This window comes from Cydia pomonella, chromosome 17 (assembly GCF_033807575.1).
Source record: "Cydia pomonella isolate Wapato2018A chromosome 17, ilCydPomo1, whole genome shotgun sequence".
NCBI lineage: Eukaryota > Metazoa > Arthropoda > Insecta > Lepidoptera > Tortricidae > Cydia > Cydia pomonella.
Window position 1 is genome coordinate 14187793 of NC_084719.1, and position 24123 is coordinate 14211915.

The 24123-nt window shown below is 35.9% G+C and overlaps 1 protein-coding gene across 3 annotated transcripts in view; it reads left to right on the forward strand.

The window, feature by feature from the left end:
• LOC133527193 (furin-like protease 2) overlaps nucleotides 1-24123 on the forward strand; it is a 368596-nt gene that overhangs the window by 82983 nt on the left and 261490 nt on the right. The window lies entirely within an intron of this gene.

Consider the following 24123-nt stretch of genomic DNA (forward strand, 5'->3'; position numbering starts at 1 on the left):
TTGGGGTTAATTAATTCTGATTATAAATATATTCAGAATCGGACTGGATCTTTTTCGGCCGATGTGATGTTTTTTTTTGTTTACGTACCTATTTTTTTCACTAAAACTCAATTTACATCATAATAACCACGATATCTTTAACGTAAAGTAACTTTAACTTGTACTTTGAGTTTAGTAACAGGAAATTACTTTTTTTATTGTAGCTCTATTCTTCAAAGCAACTTGACAATGCTTGATGCGGATATCATCGTTAGTATGTTTGGGACGTAACTTGTTGCTGATTTGCATTTGTAGCCACCTGACGAAGCCTGCGTTGCGGATTTCTTAAATATAAATTAATTTATTTTTAAGATTTTGTTTCGGTCGTTTATTGTAAAATGACATGTTTATACATGTCATTTTACATCCTTTATACTTTATAATCCTTTATAGTTTATAATTGTTTATAAACTAAATGAATTATATTTGACGATACACTTAAACACTTCACACTCTAAACTACCACAATGTCAATCAAGTTCATTTCCCCAAATGTAACTTAACGGAAATTAAAGCTCGAAACTTCTGTACAATATTACATTCCGCTATCAAATATCAATCAGGAAATACAACTATAACGAAAAATGTCCACGTATATTTTGGAACCTTGCCACAGTGACAATGACAATAGTACAAAATTCCTCGTGGCTGTAAAATTAATTGCCTTTGTGAAAAAAATCAAAGTGGCCTAGAATTCATTTGATCGACTGTATTCCCATGGCTAGCTGTAGAAAAAGCGGGCTGACGTAGTTGGTTCTTTTGGTCAGGAGCCATGGAAATGAATCAAAAGCAAACTGAAAACCGAATGAAAAGAACCAAACAGAATCTTTTAGAGCTTGGCTTTTGATAAATCGCGGCCGTTCGGACGCCGCCGCAGCCCAATTATCTTAGGTGTCAGAGACAAAGGAACGGGGTATCTGATCAAATATGCACTGCCACTGCCAGCTGCATATGGGAGAACGCTAAGCATGTCTGGTTTGTATTACCTATCTTTATTGCTATCGATATCGTGTTTGTGACTTTTTAATAGTTTTAATCGCCTTAGCTTCATAAGAAATTTGTAAGAAGTCTAAAACAAATAAAGAAAACCTAATTTTGCCACTATGCGAAGTTCTGTTGACTGCAAAGCATAATCAAGTTGACAATCGTTATTTTTGGCGGACGAGTTTTCCTCATGAGCTAAATACACACAACTGCAAATACATATCCGATTGGGCTAATAGCAATTTTTAATATACAAAACTGCATAATTCTTGCATTAGCAAGTCGTATAGCGCAATCAGTCCACGAATTATGCGATTATACTCAGGTGACTCGAGTGGGCTTATCCGGCAGTTTGCTTCCAATATTGAATTATCTTATCAGCAGCACTTTATACGTATTTGCGGGTCAATTCGCAAGAGCTGCGACTTTGGTTCATTTTGACAAAGAATTTGAGTGACAGATATTTTAATTTAGAACGCGAGAAATTGCATTGTTTTGTATTCGTTTGTGATTGGCAGTATTTGTATCTGTGCTGAGTTTCTGTTTTACCAATAACCTAAAGGTCAAAGTGCAATGTAACTGTTTAATATTATACTGGGGTAATCAAATTAATTTTTAAAATAGTTTCATCTCGTATGAATTGCTCAATAAATACTTGTGAAAAGGAAATAAACCAGTATTGAGAACAGGTTCGATTTAAATAGTACAATAAGCATTATAAAAGTACGAAAGAAGTCTGAAGTGGATGGAAAGAATTAATAATTGGTAAGATGCTTACCCCGGTTGGGAAGGAAGGAAGATAAGAAAAGACGTAAAATTATCTTTGAGTGAACATCTTTTCGCAAATACTAATATTTAGCAAAAATGCTATCTTTAATTGTTGTAAACAGGAAAATATTGTATTATTAATTACGCTCGAAGCAGTTCGTGGAAATTTTCCATTCTCGGAACATTCCGTTTAAAAATATTGCTATTGGTCATTCTGGTGGTGTGTTTAGAAATACAATAAGGTAGGTTATTATGTCGATCAGTTTATTTATTTATAAAATAATACACAAGACCCTACTCATAGTGTTGTGTTCCTGCCAGTGAGTAAGGTTGTCAGAGCTCAACGAGGGTGCGGAGGCGGAGTGTTAGGGTCGGCAACGCGCATGTAACTCTGGAGTTGCAGGCGACTGCTTACGTAGTATTAAAAAAAGTAGTCTAGTCACATCGTTCATAACAGTCGGTAATAGTAATAGATGTTAAAAAGCAAAATCATATAGCATGCCTTTCAAACGTGTATCGGATTTAGCGAAGCGGCCATGATGGTCAGAAATATCCAAACGGGCACCCTAACGACTTGATAATAGTGGCATGTTTATTTTTATTTGTAAACGTTGTTGTACCTTTGTTTCTTTATTTACTACTCGACGTAGGTGTCAGCAATTTATTTCTATAGAGCTTTCTCAAAAACCGCTTTTTTGTTCTATTTGTCTCGCTTGTCTAGCCTTCTTTCTAACGTTATTTGCTTTCACTTTCATAAGAAATTAGGCTGAATTATTAGCACATGAATTTATCTTCCTTTTTATACCGTTCGTGCATTTAATGGAGATTAGACTTGAAGGACTATGCAAAAAATATTTAAATTAAGTATATCTTTTGCAGCCAATCCACTTTTATTCCACATCGTTTAGCTGTATCAACATTTAGGCGAAATTGCTTATAGCATCAATGGATTTAACGGCCTTTGAATTAGCTGTATAATTATCATCACTCTCTCTACATTTTTTTATTGGTTTGACCCGTCTGTATGATGTAAGACTGGTTGGACGAGACCACTTTGTAGACAACCTGTTCTCTGCCTTCCCAGTCAAAACACCGACGGAACATTGAATTAATTTCTAAAGTCTGGGGTATTGCACTGCTGGTCAAAAGGTTCTCATTCTCCCACATCCCGTTTTAAAAAGTGTGAACCTTGGTAGGATAATTTCAATCGAATCGATCAATTGTTTTTCCTGAAGCTGTATCTTTTGCTGAGAGGGGCAAAAAATATTTTATTTATCTATCACTGGTGAGAGAATGTAGTCAAACAACCGTAACACTTTCCGGCTAAAGTTCTGGCATGTAAAGCCACTTCATCCTTTATATAAAGAAACAGGGTAACATCAACGTGTAGTATGTTGAATCTCAGCCTCAACCGTTTTTATATCTATAACATAATTCTCAGTGACAGTTGTGACAACGGTGTTTTTAGCGGGTGGTTATCGTTTTTTGTTAGCAACGTCCACGAGCGACCAATTAGTTGTGAGACTGAGAAGTACAGGCTCTCAGCCTCTATTATCAAGAATTTAAAGTGGATATCCAGATATTTTTGAGCACCTTGGTCGATCCGATATATTTGATAGCGACTGTACCAATGTCTACACTGAAAACTGACAATTCGTAAACGTTATTGCTAAGAGAAAAAGCCCATGAGTGTTAATTGATGGTGAACTGGTGATCACGTCTTACTTTAATTCCTGCTTGTATAACATCAGTTACAGGTTTCTTGCATGTAAAAGTAAAGCAGAAACTACACAGAAGTGCCAGCGAATCAGTAGTTGTGGAGCACCGGACGGCAATTTGTGACTCCAGTGTGTAATCAGCAATTCGCGAATCGGCCCATTAAGCTCGACTCCGGCCTTTCGGGCGCCGAGCAGTTTTACCAATATTTGCCTCTGCGGGGCCCACATTATTATCCGAAACTTTATCAATTATCGAGTAATGTGGCGAAGTTTCTGGCCAGAATACTTCGCTCGCATTCGAGTTTCGTTCGTTAGTGGGTCGCGTGTCTTAGACGTATTTGGTTTGTATTAATTATCATAAGTAGATATGATTTCGGGAGTTCTAAGCTTTATTAGTGTTACGATGAGTTAAGCGGAATTAATGAGGTCCTTATTAATGAACTTAGGTCTTTAAACTTTCTAATAGGCTTGTTATAGGTATTTTACTTATATGATTGTAATATTTTACTTATAATCATACCCCGGGGTTGTGGGTGCGGATTTCATGTATCTACATGTTTAACTTTGTTTATTGTAAAATGGTTACCAAACTATGAATTAAAAATAGGTAGTAAGCTCCAAATGTGCTTAGAAACGTTGAAATAGTTTCTGTTTTTACAGTTTTTGGCTAGAGTAAAACTTTTCCGCACCCCAAACCCCGAAGTATGCTCATAATAATGACTATAATAATTGTTCTATATTTTTTAATAAACAAAGAATACGAGTAAAAATATATCTGGTGTTGAAGGCATCCATAAGCTACGGTGACTGCTTACCATCAGGTATGCTTGTTTGCTACCGACGTGGTATAAAAAAATCATAAGTAAAATCAGTTCGTTTTTATCAACCCTTCAATTGTACTGCAGAATTACTTCATCCCTGATATATAAAACCTTTATTTTCGAATAAAAAATCATTAAAGCTTTCAGTTAAATAGGTCAATGCATAATGGGCGTGATTTAAACTTTCGTCATAACATTGCGACTATGTAATTGTATTTAAACATGCGAAGTTCGGTACGTTTCGGAGTTACGACCGAAACGTGCTCAGTTTATGTCTCAACTAGGAATCACGACTTTATTAACATGCAATAAAGTTGCATAAAACTCGTCAAAATTTAGGCATTGTTTCTAGGCTTATAAATCATACATGTTACACTAGTGTAACATGTGGTTTATTTATTGCGCTGAAGATACTTTTGATGAGACATCAAGCGGATGGTATAGAAATCGGCAAAATGGCAAACTAGGTTAATCGACCAAATAACGAAATGCACTAATAACTAAGCTAAGCTAAATTATACAGGTTAACTCACGTATTTTAATCATTGTTAGTGCTTGCACGACCTCCGGATTGAAAGTCGCACGCTAAGTCAACCAGCGCTTACACCCTAAAATACATAGGTCACTAGATAAGTTTTACAATAGACAAATATGTAACAATGACGTGGCCTAACACACATATTTTTAAATTTCATAATGAAATCATTCATAAATTGTCCATGCAAATTTTAACCTGATGGTACGTGAGTTAAACCGTACAATTAGCTTAGTGTTAGTGTGACTCAAAAAAAAATACTGTATACTACAGCATATAGAAAAATATTTTGGCTATAAATAATAACATAATGTGTACCAGATCGGTGCGGATAATAGAATTGTTATTGTCACTGTCTTAAATTAGTCCCATTTTCACATCATCATTTGTTATGCTACGTGCATAACAACGTAGACACAATCGTAACAAACAACATCAGGAAATCGTTTTAAAACCACCACGTTCCCATCCATAAACACGTGACTGTAACGTGCACTTTCTTTGCGACCGAAACCGCTAACTAACGTCTGGGGGAACCAAATTACCTGCTCAGAATTAAAACGGCATATCAACCCGTGTAACTTTAGTAACATAGGGCGTTTTTGTTCGAACACTGCTAAATTACGTATACAGATCACAACGTCGTATAAACCTGTACTTCTTTAGTGACATAGGTCTTTTCTATACTAACTCCAAGTTGTCATGATCACTGCCTTTCGCCATTGAAGGCCAATTCCAAAGGCGTATAAAAAGATGAACTCCCTAAGACACCGCATTGTCAAGGGTAGGTGCGAAGAATTCCGAACAGTGTTGTATGTAAGTACCTACTTGTATAATTGCAGGTACTTTTAAAACTCTGCACCGTCGGTTGCTAACCTTCCCACTTAGTTTACATTTAACATTGTTTTACTTTACGGTGTCTTTAAAATTAAATAAGACTGATATTGATGATACTTTCGGCCTATTTCGAACATGGCGAAAACTTTGACCCCTATCTTTTTCGGTCACGTGACACCTGCTGCCCTGAGGCGAGTTTAACATTTTTTCCCCATCACAAAAAGTGCACAGCGCCGCTAAAGAAGTTTTTACTTCAAAAACCAATTGCTACATTTTTGAAATGGTCGTTTCACTAGCTTTCATTTAATATCCATATTGCTACGGTAATAAAAAAATCAAACATTCCCCTTTTTTCATATGCGGGCGCCATTTCCCATTTTATACATATAGCTTATGTCACTACCAAAATTCTGACGAATTCAACGACATCTCATATATCAAAATCCTGTACAACAGTTAGGGCTGTAGGGCGTGCCAAAAAAATGGACATAATACATACATACGCTCGAAAAACATTACCCTTCTTTGACGCAGTCGGGTAAAAAAACGACGATTCTGCTTATGTGCGCATGTTGTGTTATAATGCTGTATCTATCGAGTAACTGATCTGTGCGTATAAATGACGTCACGCCCTCTCATCTTAAACTCTACTTTCTCCGCCTGGTCGCGTATTGCATAAGTCCGAAACGCAAAACATTCCTGCAGAAAGAGAATGTAATGGATTACCTGTTTGGAATAAATGATGTATTGGTTTTAGTTGTACCGGTTTTGGAGGTCACTGTCACTTTTTTGCGGAATATTTAAGTCTTGAATTTTAATATAAACAAGAATAACAAACTGCAGTAAAAGTTCAAAATTCTGCCATCTTTTATGTGGTACGTATCGGCAAACTAAGATTGAAAGAGATGGCGTTATGACCTGCCTCGCCACTTAGTTTTGCGGCAAGAATAAGTCCCACGGATGTATGTAACAAATAAATATTCATAAATACTATATATTTATATGTATACATGAAAAACATCTATCACTCAGGAACAAATCAAATATCCGTGCTCATCACACGAATAAATGCCCTTACCAGGATTTGAACCCAGGCTCCCTCATTATTTTTACCTATTTACAACGGAACGTAGGCGGTTGCTTTTAGGATGAGAGGCTGTTCATGTTTTTGTGTTTCTTTGTGCACACGATGTTCAGAAAATTGTTATCTCCTAAATGGATTGACCGAGTCATGGTTTCAAGATAAAAAATATGTATCTTTTTATTTACGATGAAGTAAGTTATGACATAAATCATCAATGACTCGGGAGCTAATATTATTGTTCATCCCAAAAAGACCTCAGGGCCCCGCCTGCGCAGACATCACTAAGAAAAAGCAACCGGCAAAAACCAGTTACACCGAGATATCTCACCCGCAACTTTTTCCGCATCAGAGTCAATTTCCTAAGCCGTTCGCACACAATGACCGGACATCTCCCGGATCACCTGTCCAAGTGGAGTCCTGGTCATTTGTCAATGTCGCTCGGCGGCCATTGTGACCGCGTTGTGACGTCGAAGTTTTACTTTCGCACGGAATGTGGGCAATGGCGTCACGCTTGCTTGGTGCTTCGCAGTCAATACAATTTGTAAACATCAGAAAAGAGGATCTATTATTTTCTGGCATTTCGGCGTCCAGGATTTCATACCAAATTTTTGGTATACCTGTCAAATAGATGCTGAATAAATTTAAAGCGATATTTTTTCAGTAAACAAATGTGTGTTGACAGACTATTCGATAGATCTTTAATAAATAAATATAGGATAGGGCTTTTTTAAACTTTTTTATTAGGCAAATATTTAGTGAAAATAATCGCAACGAATCAAATAAATAATGTAAAATGAGTAGCTCTGTGAGCTGTAGACCTCGCAATCATAGCTCGAAACTGAATAAATGTATGGCTCCGAAGTTTAGAAGATTAAAAACTATATTGTCAAAAAAAAACATAATTATCGAACCTACTCACAAAATTTCAGGCGAATCGGTTGAGAAGAGGAAAAGATCCGGGCATACGAAAGCAGATTGCCCGAGTTCAACGTAGATGTTCGCTAACGCTTCGGTCAATAAATAGTTTCAACATATTTTGCACGTGATCAGTTAAGCCGTTTTAAAAAAATTCCCAAAAAAAGTCCAATCATAATGAAAGGAAGTTAGTCCCGTTATATTTTATAACCATTTTGAACATCTAATTGCGGTATAGGTGCTTCCTACACCGCGCTTGTGAACTTATCTCAATTCCTCTAATCTCATTACGCACTTAGCAACTATTAAGTGGAATTAATAGCTTGTTCACATTTGCCGTTGTAAGTTGAGCGAACTCCGGAATGCCCAGAAGATTACGCCGACATACCCGAAAACTTGTATGCGTAAGCATTTGAATTATGTAAGTGGCCGTTTTGAGTTTTTATGAATACATATTTTGCAAATTTAGGTTGACTTCGGTGTCATGTCATGCATATAAAGAAGGCATCAAATATACGTTGAATAGTTATTAATTAATCAGTATTTTTAGCGCTTAGCTCTAGTAGGTAAGAAGGATATATGTAAATCTTATTTTCTTCTTAAAATTATATGACAGAATCAGCAGATGATACGTAGCCAAGTTTTGTGATAAAAGACTGAAAATAAAAATAAACTTGTTATAAAATTAACGTTGTGTTCAATACTTAATCCACAGCTAAACGTGGCAGAATATATGCATTCATATATGCTCTCCTATAAATAAGAAAGATTTATGTAATTTTTTATTGTGTAAATACTAGCAATTGAACATCGAATTGCCTACGGTATACAAACAGTATATTGTTTTAATACTGACGTGTTTCATTTAATTGTTTTCGACAAACAAATATATATCTCTATACCGCTATTTACATGCAGCGCCTGTTTCAAATTTAAAAGGTTTATTACTCATATTATTACAGCGTGAGTTATCCGAATACCTAGAGAAGTTATTTCCTTAGGCACTCACATTTATGATATTTGCCATAGAAATAACATTAATATGAAAAGGATGGTCAGACATATGTGTAATCGGATCATATATGGACCCTTTACCCTTTACGGCACGAAGAATATCAAACTGCTTATAATAATATATGTAGTTTGTGCCTTAAGTATCGGGTATCACGTCTACGTTGGAGTTAACCTTTCGCGGGGAGTTTCCTATTATACGATAGAGTTGAAAGAGGGATTCCTTACTAAAGTTGTCTCTTTTATAAAGTTAAAAGTGACCCATTTTCAATACTTTGGAGTGTAGTTTATTTAATAAAAATAAATCTTTAGTGAAAACATCACTAGCCCTTTCTGTATAAGTAGCGAAATTTGTCTTTTTAGCTTAATTGAAAGTTTAGCCACTTTTACATAAAATATTGATGTACTCGTAATTACAATCCGAATCGTACCAATTTTATTTATATTAAAATGATAATGCTATAACGGTGAATGAGATCCAGAGAGATCTTCTAAGGTGTGATTTTAAGAGTACTAAATCTCCTTGTAAACCCTAGTGGGTCAAATAATAAACAAAATTTAATTAGGCGGTCCTATTGTCCCAACCCACCTCGTTTGAAGTACTGCTGTTTCATACAAAACTTTATCTATTGTTCGTGCAATCCAAACGTTGGAACTGCGCACCAAACTTTCTTGGTGCATCTGGGTCATACACGGGTAGAAAAAAAAACAGCAACGGCCTTGGAAGTAAGAATGTATTTGTGATTAGCGTTATCGAGTTAGTTATTGCCTGTTTTAAATAAAAATATTTAATGCATCCATGAAGGAATTTTATATAACGCACAGCCGAGCGTGTTAAGAATCTCAATAATTGTAACGAGTGTAAACATGCTATAGGAATAAAATAAGTAAATAATTGTTTTTCTTTCCGGTATCTAGTTTTCCTGTACTTATAGAGATAATGAGAGGCTATTAAACAGCTTGGCAGCTGCTGTTTGAATGTTTATTTTTTTTAAGTAACATTGTACCTACTTACTACACTAGATGGTGTGTAATAAGGTCCACATGGCTAACTTCCTAAGTTGGCTGAAACTTGCGAAGTTCCATGTCTGACTTACTTGACTTAAAGTCCTACGTCCCCTAGGTGGGGCAGAGCAGAGGGCATCCACAGTGCGCCGCCATCTCGTTCTATCTGGGGCTGCGTGCTTCGCCTCAGGCCATGATAGCCAACTGTCAACTCGGATGTCACTGAGCGTCGCCTGAATTAGTTGGGACAGCCTGATCTTCTCTTGCCTTGCGGGCTTGCCTAGGGATGTGGTCGGGATCCCTTCTAAGAGTGTGACCGATCCAGGTCCACTTAAGGCGCGCGATCTGGTCAGCGATCGGAGTTTCGCGGCACATATCTAATAGGTGTTCATTAGATATTCTCTCGGGCCAGTATATCCTGAGAATCTGTCGAAGGCACCGGTTAACAAACGCGTGGATCCGCTGCGTGATGTCCATAGTGACCCTCCACGTCTCGCATCCATATAGCAGCACGGTATTCACATTCGGAAAAATTTCAATTTTACTCCTCTCGTCAGTTTTCGAGACCGCCATATGGGACGAAGCTGTGCGAATGTTGCCTTAGCTTTGGCTATCCTAGAAGCGATGTCCTCTTCAGTTCCTTATACTTTTGGTTTTTGAACTCAACGTTAACATAATTAAAAGTCTACAAATCAGTGTTGGCTGGACGTTATTTACAACTGACCATTAACCATTACAAATTGAACCGTTTTTTGCATCAACGTTTCGGCCAACACTGCTACAAATAATAACACTGCGCATTCTTCTTATAATTGACCGAGTGTTAGCGAAGGTCTCCATTTCAGCTCTGGAAAAACGCTTTCTGATGAATTCATAATAAAATAAAATAAACAATAGACCATACAATACAATACTAATTTTGCACACTATTGCTCACCTCAATAGAAGAAAATAATACAGAAAGAAAACAGCAACTCGAGTAGGGTTAAACAACTAGCGGTCTTATTGCTAAAAAGCGATCTCTTCCAAACAACCAAGACCATATTATTTCAAACATATAAACAGGTGGTGTTGTGTTCCGCGACAGCGACTCGATTTTTTTTTTATACCACGTCGGTGGCAAACAAGCATACGGCCCGCCAGATGGTAAGTAATCACCGTAGGATATGGACGCCTGCAACACCAGAGATATACATGCGCGTCGCCGACTCTTTAAAAACCTGTACACTCCTTTTTTAATGAATTAATTTATATATTTATTAAACTTCATTGCACAAAAGAAAAACTCAATGTACAAAAGGCGATCTTAATGCCATTAGGCATTCTCTACCAGTCAACCTCAGGGCAAAACATAAAAGATTGAAAGCGGTGCATTAAAAACTAAAGAAATCATTATTGAAAGAATAAGAGACTTAATACACATTAACATACACACAACCGATTGTAAGACAGATACTTAATTAATCTTATCTTAATTAATGTTGTCACAATTCAGTGAGCTCCATATGGTGCTTGCAAAGACGAAGTTTGTTTTAAAGACATGTTCTAATTTACCTGTATTGAGACCGGCGCTATCAAGCTTGCTTGTCTGAAGTGGCTAGGTTCAAGTTGGCTGAAACTTGCGATCGGTGTCAATGACGGCTCCAGTAACTTCACTTTGCATGCTCTGCACTCAAATTAGAGCAGTTTACCGTTCAAAGGTAGTGTAGGTAGGTAAATCGTTTTACATAGCACTAGGACGCAAGTTTTAAATAAAGAATAAAAATCACCTCTATTGTTTTGCCTTTAGCTAGGTGTTGGAATTTCTTGGTCAATTTAGCTCAGGCTATTTTCTTTTCGAAATACTATCGAAAAACTAGCAGTACCTGGGCGTCGTATCTGAAAGCAAATCGAATGTATAGAATAGATTAGTAAAACATTTATTCAGACAACACAAATAACAAAGAAATCAAGATGAGAATCCGAAATGTTCTCCACTCAGCAATGCCGTTGGTACCAGTGTTGGCCGAACGTTAATTAGAATTGAAAATATTGAAAATTAACCATTACAAACGTTCGGCCAACACTGGTTAGCACGACTAGCGTGGTCAACGGCGCTGGTTTTCTGTGGGGTCAGCGGGGTGTCCGAGTCTTTTCAATATAATTCTTATTTTACTTTTTCTTTAAAATGTGCCATATTTTCTTATAATGGGTAGACCGGCAGGGTAGGTGGAATATTTATATAGATGCATACGCTGAAAACTACGTAATGATTTTCGAGAAACTTATTAGTATCAGCCAGCATTCGACCCATATGCATTATTCATATAACTGCTCCTAGAATCAACATTACCGTTTCCTATTACTGGGTTCCAAATTGTTTGATTAGTGACACCGTTTAGACGGCGAGTAAGACCGGGTTTATGTTAATGGACGAGGAAAGAGGGAAGTGTTTGATAATCACCCGAGTCTCTTTGGGACCGTAATAGGAGGACAGTAATAAAAGAAAACCAGAATTGGCGCTAAGACTTTTGTTAATCTGAGATTGAGGCCGTTGAGAGTTCTCTCGTTGTGTGTCATTTACATGTAAAAATAAAACGTTTCATTCGATTGAAATGTTATGCATGATATTTTTTTTTATTCGAATTGGATGTATTTCTAGACCTATCTCCAGCTCGTTCAACATCATCAATCTATTTAATTTTTTTATCATTCGGCTTATTCGAGTCCGCGTCCGGTTTCTGAATTATAGTAGTACCTAATTGCACGCCAATTTATGTTTTCTTTTTTAATCATGTTGGACCAACATCGTGTAGTAAAAGCGTCTACTGCATGTAGAGATGCTTGCAACTCTCTGGAAATTGGTGTCACATGTAAGAATTGTAAGATGCAGAAGAGCTTTTAACAACCTTTCTGTTTAAGACCTAAACTGAATTGCTAAAGGACGGAGCTACATAAGTCGCATATCTCTGTCGTTAGCAAATCAGTTTTGGTCCTAAACTGAATCGCAAAGACATCATGGTAAGGCTACTGTATCTAATCTAATCTCCCTTCTTGGAAGGAATACGTCAGTCCTTCATAATATATAATGTATGGCTTATATGATCGGCCTCGGTATTCCATTCAAAGTCGAACTAAACTTGATATGGGTTGGAACTAAATTACTAATTAGACTGAATACGGAATAGTTCCAGCAGCGTATTTAGCTCAGCCAGCAATCGGCCTTAGCATAATGTACTAACATCTTATCATGGCGTGGATTGTGTTAAACTAAACATAAATGAACTCATTGAAAATGGATTTGTTCTAAATAGTTCGGTACTGGACCGAGTTCTGTATTTATACCTCAGGTGGTAGTTAATTCAAGAGCCCTCATAAAGTCGTAACAAATGCACCAGCGGAATTTCTAAAAGGCTTGTAATTTTCCTGGAGTTAAATGCTAATTTACAAATGCAACGGTTTATAAAATGCGCATAATTTATATTGTTATCGGAAAATATAGACGGGTTCACAATTGTTATTATACTTAGAATTCCGTAGGTAAAGTTTTTGTTAAAAGAGCACACTTAAAGAAATGTTTTCGTAACAGTAACAAAATATTTGGTTACTACTTAGGCACAAATTGGGACTAGTGAATGTGTTACACATGTCGGTCTGTAACAACAAAACCGGTTATAGGATATTGATCAAAATTGATTTCTCTATTAAGTACTTAAAGGTCAGTTAATTTTTGAAATACTCACTGAGTTCAGCTAATATTTTTTTCCTAGCTACAATAATTCATAAGTTTTGACACTCAAAGAAATAAAAGGGTCACCTTTTTAAAGACCTGTGTTTATATATAGCGATGAAATAGTTCAAACTTATATTTCCCTGCGTTCGTCCGAAAACGACTGCCAGTGCCAGTTATCGCGTTATATAAGTTAAAATATCGAGTGCAACATAAATTTAGAGCTAGGGTTTACAATATATGCATATATTTAGACTGCAATTGTTACCAAAACAGATAAATATCTATCTTTTTACAAACCTCAAATTTCCGTTTTTTCATACAAGTATATCTACTCTTAAGGGTCAGCAAAGATGTCTCGAATGTGTACTGGTACGAGTAATGGTACTTAATCTAGCATACATATCAATTACACTTAGGGACCTTTGTGAGCAAATGGGAGCCCCCATTGTGGCTCACTCGACGGTGAAACGTATTCCATAACAGAATTCAATCTTATCATTGAAGTTCTACGAAGCGTGCTGGGGAAAACTAATAGAACTGCATTTAACAGAAAATTACGTGATTATATTACATTCGTGTTTGTAAGGCTTTCAGGTAAATTAATATTTTCATTTGTAGAAAACTGATTAATTACATCAGTGTAGTTCATAACGCGATCGTATTAAGGGTATTTATCTACTGGCCTATTGTTTAACCTGAGTTTAGGAATGTATATAGGTATACCTAGTCGTTTTGCATATTTTCATTTAATGTTAGCCCTTAATTCATCATCATCATTATCCTTGCCTTATCCCGTTTACTTGGGGTCGGCACATCTAACACTGGCGCCATTTTTGGCGGTATTTTGTCATATCCAGCGGGTTTAGCCCTTCATTCATAACGTTTAAAATATTGATGTTCAGTTTTGGTTTCTTTCTAACCATCACAAATGATGCATAATACACGCCCATTAAGTCTTATTGCATATTAAATTCTTTTTAACCGGGTTACTCACTTATTATTAAGTCGAATAAATGCTTGACACGTTTCGATCTAATTTTCACGGAAATTTTTTAGGACCACCGACTGCACCGCCTTTACTGATCGAGCGCGCGACGTGTACAGTCACGTGTATACATTTTATGTTTAGTAAAGCCTTATTGCTTATACTTAAACTGTTAAAAGTATAAAAATGTTAAATCTATAGATATCTTTACCGTCACACCATACGGCATCCTTCAATTCTGACTAACGACTTCATCTCTATGGGTGATTCCGCACTAAATGGATATAGGCGGGTTTGAAGCACGATTTGATCGTAAAAGGCGTCGTGCCAACCCAATTACGAGTCGGATTGAGAGGCGTCAGTCGGCGCGGTCATTAAACTATCTATCCTGATACACTTGGACGGTATAAAATATGTTCCTCGGTTTACGAGCGCGGTTCCTGCGCGAACGCTTTCCTTCTGTATTCCCGTATTTTAGCGGACGAGCGAGTCGCAAGCTCAAAGGATACATATAGGCACAGAAAGAAAAAAAAAACTCTTACCAGCATGAGTACAAAAACCTAAGTGCGGTTGGTCCAGCCATAGTCAACCTGCGGCCTGCGGCCCTTGCCGGGCGTGGTCACTATTGAAGTATTGACTGAAAATGCAGGCCCAGGCAGGGAGTTGCTAAGAAGTTGTGGACAAGTGGCAGCATAGTGGAGTACCTGAAACAGATGAAACTAAAAATGAGATCCTACATTTTTAAAAGTAAAATTGTTTGATTGACATATTTTTAATTTCCTCAAATATTGTACGTGTACAAAACCGATTCCTTGAGTATGTCTTTCTTGTGTTATAAATAACTATATTATTATGGCGGCTTTTCGCAAAATATGCTTGCGGTAACGATTAATCAATTTAATATCTAATAATTAAACAGCAGACATTGTTTTTAAATGACCGTAAGTACATGCGTTTTAACTTTAACCAGTTATTTACAAAGGTAAACTTCGATAGGCCAGCAACACTAAATGCTTCTATGTTTCTACTTTTTTAAATGATACAATGTCAGTAAAATACCGTGCTAATATTACATTATTAAAGGTTTGACTCGTTCAAGGTCCATAAGCGTTCAGAATAACGCCCCTTATCGGAACGTTTTTACTTTTAAACGGATTTTATATCAGATGACGTGGCAACACTTGCCCGCGCTATGAAAACTTAAGGAGCCATCAACGGCCAGCTAAACGCGTTGTAACATTAAGTATTTTATGTTATTATTATTTCCTTAAGGCAGGAACAAACTGAGCCTACTTAAAGCAATGTAGATATGCATTATTAGAATCTAAACCCTGAAATGAGTAAGCTTGAAAACATAGTCGTCATGAGTTTCGTTGCCTATTACAAGTATGTTTCCAAGCATACAAATTCCTCAGCTCAGTTCTCAGTTTCAGGTTGTCCTTGCCTTTAAGGTTACATTCTGGCTGTAAAAGCATTGCTGGACAGCATTGTAGTAGCAGAAACGGGTAATGTGACTGTCCATCTCCATTCTCCTTGTTAAAATGAGTGACGGAGCTGCAACAACGCTGGACCAGAGACCCTACAACAGTAAAGCTGTTGTCAGTAGCTAATCGAATGTCACCTTTATCATGCTCTCTTGTTTAAAATATTGATGCCTCTTACGCTACGTGGTTAATTAAATGTTACAATGTTGTTCCATGAAATGAGATTGTCATTATAAAATCGATTTTACGAAATTGGAACACATTTACATTGTACTTAGAAAAAACGGTCTCAGCTTTGAGGATATATAATATTTGTACGACTATAAAGTAGGTATATCAGCCGAAAGCTATGTTAGTGTTTTTCAATTCGCGACAGGTTAAAGACTTGGGTAACCCAAAATTGTAGTTTTTTATATTGAATTATTACAAGTAAATGTTTTAATCAAGGACAAATACCGTTAAAAATATTTACAAGGAAACTAGACTATATGATATATATGTGTGACCGCGGCCGACAAAACGTCCCAATTTGTGGCTTGTCATAAGGACGAGATTTGCTTGTATCTTTATACGAATATCATGACACGGCGACCTTATGGTAAGCGACAAAGTGGGACGTTTTGCCGGCCGTCACATATTTGCAAGGTCGGTATAACCAATCCGCTCCGGTCCGCTTGGTTTAATTTATTTTCAGTTGTATATCATTAATTCATTTCTTTGCAAAGCACAAAAGTATAATTTTAGTATAACATCTTAGTTAGTTATATAGCAGCGGGACTCAGAGTGATTGAGATAAAAAGTAAAAATACGCGCGATGGCCTAATTTTCCGTTGCTAGTTTCGCGCGGCGCGCCGTATCGTTTGTTTTTTTTTTTAATTTCCTGACTTTCCTCTTAATGAGTTAATAAAGCTAGTGCGAATAGAAAAACACTGACAACTGAGATATCTTTAAATTACCCGGATAGCAACAAGAAGCAAGACCAACTCGACAGAGTTAATTAGTAGTTAATAATTAGGTATCATTTACAAATTAAAAGGAACTTCGCGTAAGTTTTAAGAATGTCGGCGCCTTACAGGTAAGGCACAGAATACATGGAGTGGTATCCCCCCGGGATCCACGGCGGATCGATAAACGCGAAAAGTAAACAATAAAACAAATGTCATTTGATATGCCAAATCCAAATAAACATTAACTACAGACTTTTAACTGTTGGAACTAGTACAATCTGTTTTGGGCTTGGTAGGCTAGGTTTTGGTATGGGCTATGTACTCAGTGAGTAATGCTGTTACTAAGGGATGCGTATGTAAAAATCTTTTAAAAATAGGCCATAATCCATAGGTGTTGATAGCGTCAAAGCGCTCGTTAGAGTAAGACCGCGAGGCCGATTCTGATTTTAAAAATGTTTTTATAATTAGGCTGCCGCCCACTGACCTATCACACATAGACAGTTAGTCCTCATAAGGCTAATCTGCCAAAAGCATAGAAATAGGATAGTATAGAACGACTGTCAAACTTGGAAAGTGTGACCAAAAATGAAATGCAAGTGTGTGCGTAAATTGTCTATGTGCGAACAAAAATAGTGATGTCATGTTACAACATATTAATAATCTCTCGATGTTTAACTGCTTTATCGACTACTTTTTCAAATGTGTTTGAAAAAGTTGAAAATGATAAAGTTGAAGTTGTTTGAAAATGTGTTCGCAAAGAGTTGACTTACCAAAGAAAATTTGAATTTCGCCCCTTTTCCTGCTGACAACTTGGGTTGGATGTGTATACGCTGTGTACAAGTATACGCTGTCTTGTGTTTCCTTGTGTTGGCGGCAAAGCCGTGGAAAAGTGGTTAAAATGTAAGTACTGTGTTGGAAAGTGAAGTTTAAATTTATCGCCAAACATGTACACGTTCAAAAAAGGTATTATAACAATCGTTATTATTTTAAGTCGGTTATAAAGGTAATATCTTAATGATGTCTTGTGAACAACTAATTCCATACCTACTAATATACCGACAAGTTATCGATACAGTCATATGAACATTTTGTCAAGCCCTAGCGTAAAGTAACAGTTTAGGTTTTTACACAAAATATTCTAAATTATTGACTAATATGATGAAATATTAACACACAATTGAAGAAAAACTTATAATGAACTGTTATAATTGGTTTTTAAAACTTTTTATGCTGTTAATTTGATAAAATATCGTTACGAAAATTTCGCTAGGATTATCATAATTACCTGTGAAATGAGTATTTTCCTGGGTTTTTTGGCCCTGAAATACTACAACCCGGCACACAACATGACACCATCGTCACTAAATTACTTAATGTATAATTTTCTTTTTGATTCGCTTATATTTTTCACGTTAAAAAATACGGCAATATGATCTTGGCCGCCTCGGCCGCCTTCGAACTCAAAATTGGTTACGTTTTCTCATATGTAGTCTGCCTCTTTTGCACTTATGGCTTGTTCATATACGTCATGGCTTCCCTTTCGCACACTTCATCTGTCTGTCAAGCGAAGCGACTGACATGTCTCTGGCCAAAAGTGAAGCCGAAACACGATCGATGTGTGCGTGCGACGTTCGTGTCTTACGCTCAGCGACACACACATATATACAAAAACGGGTTGCCAGTGTAAATTTTTTCCCCTCAAAGCAGAGGGATTTTAACCACATCCTTATACTTGGCTATCAATCATTTGGAAGTGTGTATGTAGATATTAAATTTGTAGCAAAAGCTTTCAAGGTTTCTTTTAGGCACTTTTCATTTCTGTTCTTTGTGAAATAAGGTTTAAATAAATAAATGTTTATTTAACATTTTACAAATGTGCACAAAATTATTTGTTATTATTTTTTCCTGCACCAACATACACAAATGTCTCTGTTTGACCCAATGGTTGACTGGTAGAGAATGCCTTTTGGCATTAAGTTCGCCATTTGTACATTTTTCTTTATGTGTGCAATAAAGTTTAAATAAATAAATAAAATTATAACAATAATTTTCTGAGCCTATTTACAAAGAGTGACGTTAAAATTCTGTTAGCAACATATCAATAGCCCTGAAACTGTAGCTGAAACTTTCCGTCCATCTCGCAGATGGAAGCGGATCAGTCGGAAATCTATAACGAATATTACACAAAATAAAAATATTAATTTAAACTGTAATTTTATAAAACCCAAACCATAATTTGAAATAAAAGAATGACAAATATTAATTTTATCAATATAATGGTCATGCCTCATTTGGATGAAAAAAGATTCATATCACCTGGCAACATTTATAAGTAATGGCGGCTGACGAAAATTTGGATTTTTGTATTCACAATTGCGTAAAAATATCACATTAAACTCGATACTTACGCGTGAAATGTTATATCAGGCGGTTTGTTTTTATTCACTGATGTGTTGTGATTGTGACACCCATTCACCGCACAAACGCACCTTCTTTCTTGTATTTTTTAATTTATAACCGGGAGGTGTACACAAACCAACTCGACCTTGAGTACTGCGAGGGCCGTTCGGATACGATGACACGAGTGCGACATAACGTCGTACTCGAAATGGCTTCACTAGGGAGCGAGCAATCAGAGTCGTATCAAAATGCACGGCTCAAGGTCGCGTCGAAAAACGATGAAAACGTTAACAATCACAGGGCGTATCGCGAACACCGAAGTTCATAACACAAATTGAGGGCATCTTTCTCTGTCTTATTACGCCTTAATTGGAGTAAAAGAGAATCTGAATCCGCGTCGCGAAGCTTCGCTATTTACTCGTGTGTTCCGCGCCTATGCCTCCAGTATAAAACTTCCTGGTTTATCCCTATAAATTTCTAATCCTCATGTAACATTGTTGAGGAACTTAAACGAAACTCGTATTAATCTAAAATTTGAATTTACGTAAGCCTAGAATCTAGATACTCTGTAAGCATCTAATTATAACTTTTTGTTTGTGTTCCTTATATCGTTGTTGCCATACGGGAGGGAACTCTAATATAAGGTGCTAATAAATTAAATACCGATATTTTAAGACATGGTACAATTAACTCTAAATAGAATTAAGGAAACTTTTCATATGATTTTTTTGTTTTCATTTACCGAACAAAAATAATAAATTATTAATCTATCTATTGTTTGTCTTAAATGTTATAGTCAACTTGTCATTTGATTTATCAATGAGAAGTGGCCAGATAAGAGTTAGGTAAAAGAGGTCCCATTTAATTATCTCATTAACAGGATGTTTTTGCGTAACAAATTTGTTTACCAATTTTCTCCAAAAATACATCATGACCCCTATAATGTTTCATACTTAAATATGTTCCAGGAGTCGAGTTCTATCAGCTGTAAAAATATTGGTAGCTAATTTGTTAGCACATTATACGTATGAAGTATTATGAATAATGTTTTAAATCATTAAAGTAGTATTTTTATTAGTGTTTCTTACTAAGTAGTACTTACTAAGTAAACAAATGACTTATAATAGTTGTGGAAACTAATTAAGCTAATGAAAGTTGGAAAAATATCTTCTTTGCATTATTAAGCATTTACAGTCAAATAATTTAATTTGTGTACCATTTCTACCTTGTCACAGTGACAATAACATAAGATACATAATAGCGGCTTTTTTAACAGTTGTCTATAATATTAGCGATGCAGGCAGCCAATTGTTTTTGTCAGGTACACAGCAGTAAGGTTTGAGGCTTGTGACTGTTCTCTAAACCCTTAGAGAGCAAAAAGACACTCTACGTACACCTATAAATTTTGAGCTGTGAGCATTTCATTGCTTTTTAGCTATGTGACTAGATTTACCGACCGTTTTGGTAATTTTTTTCTGTTTAAATTCACAAGTAAACCTTTTCTTTGTCTTGCATATACGAGTAGCTTAGGAGTTTATGTAAAATAATACGAGAACAGCATCTTTAGGTAACATTATTGAGCATGTGTGTGTTAACTCTAGTGAGGTTATGTATTGTGTAGTTCTAACCCAACTAGCAAAAATGCGCAGATTTTGTGGTATATCAATGATATATGGAGTGTTATATCCGTGATAGAAATGTTTCTATCATTGGAAAGTGGCCCCACTTTTACAACTAATTGATGATATATCGTTTGTATATTGATGTCGTTTAACAATAACTTAGATGTATATCAGCGTTATTTCAATGTTGCAGAAATCAAATTGGTGTTATATCAATGACACTATAATCGCTATATCACTTAACATAAGAGCTACCACTATTCCGCTAGTAAGCTTTTAGTTGATATTTTGTTGATATAATTTCCGTTGTATTCGTTTGTTCGAAACTCAGTGACTCGGTGAAAAAGTGGTGTCAAAGCACAAAATAAAAAGGAGAATATCGGTAAGTTACAATGTCATGTTTTTATCACATCATGTTTTAAGACTTTTAAGTAAGTAAGTATTGATGTGCGTGCATAGCGCGGTTAATTTACCTTGCGCTTTAAATTGTATTGATAAAGTAGTAGCATATTATTAATGTTTTTTCCACGCCCCCCATTAAAAATGCTTATTTAATTAATTATAAAATGTTTAAATTAGCTTATTATTTTGTAGTCACCGATATATAACTAACACATGTTCAGATTACTGATATATCATTGATATGTAGTTTCTCGCCGCCATTACAATGCTTTAGGGTTCCTTAGGAAAATAGAAGTAAACCTTCTTAATTATACACGTTAGTGTACAACTTTATACTATATAATAGAAGGTTTTAAAATGTAATTAACATTTTTCAGCTCATTCGCTTAAAAAGAAAATGGTGATATATTTGGATGTTGATTGCTTTCTAAGCCGAACGGATTTCAAGAAACTCAACAGGTTTAAATGGCCGTGGACAGTGACTCATTTCATTATATCTGAGAAGTGCTTTAGTTGCGGGAAATTAACTGATTGTAGCTTGGGCTCTCATTTTGTTATCCACGAAAATAATATTAAAAAATTTCTTGGCATGAAGAAACTATGGTGTAAAGGTTGTCGATACACATTAGTGTACGATCATTACCCAGAGGACGAATGTTACTACTGTTAACGTATAAATTCGTGTATATAACAACCTACCTTCTACTAATTATACACACCTATTTATATCTAGAGACGGGCCTTATACCTAGTTATAAACACACCAAAGAACAAAGACCGCGACGCGACGTCTATTCATTGCAGGTACTTAAGTATTGCTGCGCTCTTCGCGCACAACGTAGATTATTACCTACTTTTATTTCTCTCTCTCTTAGATCAGTCAGTAGTGTCTGGTATATAGAACGCGCAGGTCATATTGCGCATTGCGATCCGTACGCGCGGATACGACACAAAAGGTTTTAATTTTAATCGTTTTGAATACCTACTAAGTAAGAAAATACATTTAATGCTTTACGTTTGTTTTGCGATTTTAAGATTGTTATGTCTGCCTTTATGAAAATGTAATATTATAAAGTAATATAAAAATATGATTTAGGTACTTACCTACGTAATATAATCTACACCGGTATTTTTACCAATTAAGTAAAGCTACCTAGTAGGTAAACAAGGCAAAATATATTTTAAATACTACAGCTATTTTATGGCGTATAATCATAAGAATCGTCTGTTCAGAAAGTTATATATTGGGACCTACTCGTAGTTATTTTATTTCTGCATTAGCTTCTTAATATAACTTATATTAATATTAGTATTTTTTATTATTATAGAACATGCCATTTAAAGTAGTTCAAACCAGAGAAGATGATGCGTTGTATATAACATACTGCCCCGATAATTGGGAATCTGGGGGCAAGTTATACTGGCCACCGTCAATGGTGCAGGCGGAAAAATTTAAAAAAAAAGAGACTTCACAACCTGCACCTAATTGGAAGGTCTTTGCCTGTGAGGTTAAAAGAGAAAAGCTGACGTTAGCACAGGCGAAAGCATGTGCTAAGGAAATGTCAGATATTTCCGAAACCGAGGAGGAGGATGCGAGACCCAAACCTGCACCTAGAAGACACAATTATAAGGAAAATGCTTGCTTCAACACTTTCAACAGGATAGCAGAGCAGTGTACTAAGGTAGGTTTTATACCTCTTTAAAGTTCCTTTTTTTAGTTTTTTTTAAATAACTCGTAAACGGTGGCCCTTAGCAAGAAATGTTCTTTGACGCAAATAATCTATGTAAAATTGCCTACTAGAAAGATTCCGTACACTTTTTCGCTGAGATCAATATTTAAAAAGAAATTAAAGCGGGATTTACGTTTTACAGCATTTTTTTTATTATCTATTAGCCACCGTTTACGAGATATACCCTACCCGTTAGCGCCACCCCCATCCATCAGTACTTTCAGTATGTTATGTAAGGTACATTATCTACAACTATGCCAAAATTCGCTTATACACGAATTATCTCCCCGTTTTTCCTTCGTTTGGTGGCCTATTATGCAAATATTCATATGAATTATTAAATTCAAACCATTATCTTTTTTACAGGATAAGTACAAACCCCAAGAAGTTGAATCATCATTAACAAAGGTGGAAGAGTATGTCTTGGTAAGTATTATTTATTACATTAATATTTTCTATGGACCACTTTTGCATTAAAACAAAACATGTACTTACTCGTATCATTTGTTTACCCTTTTGTACCTATAATCGACGTCAGAGGTATGTATTTGCATCTTATTTCATAAACATATTTTTGACGTCGACTGTACAGTTAAGGGCAAAAATATGTAAGCACTTTTTAACCCTAATTCGAAAGAATAAGGTTTTAAAGTGTACACATTATTTTACCCTTCCCTGTACATTTTTACTATTACTGTCAAACAGAATTTATGTCCATGTTGATTCCATGTACATACTCTTGACTCGGGCCACGAGTACAGTCAGCATCAAAAGTAGCGGATCAAATAACGCTTCAAAAGTATCTACCATTCTGTAACAGCTTAAAAAAAGTGATGTCTTTAATATAGAACAACTAAGACTGTAAAAGATATATTTTTAAACGCGAATTTCAGAAAATTATCTACATTTGAAAAAGTTATACGGAATATCAGATACTTTTGGCGCGTTGTTTCATCCGCTACTTTTGATGCTGACTGTACCACGACTTGGCTTGACTTGGCTCTTAGATAATATTTATTTTTTACCTTTTTTCCAGCAAAAAGATCCTATATTGTCTGCCTTCATAGATACAACCGAAACCATTAATGACCTCCCACCACTTGATGATCGGACAATGTTTCATA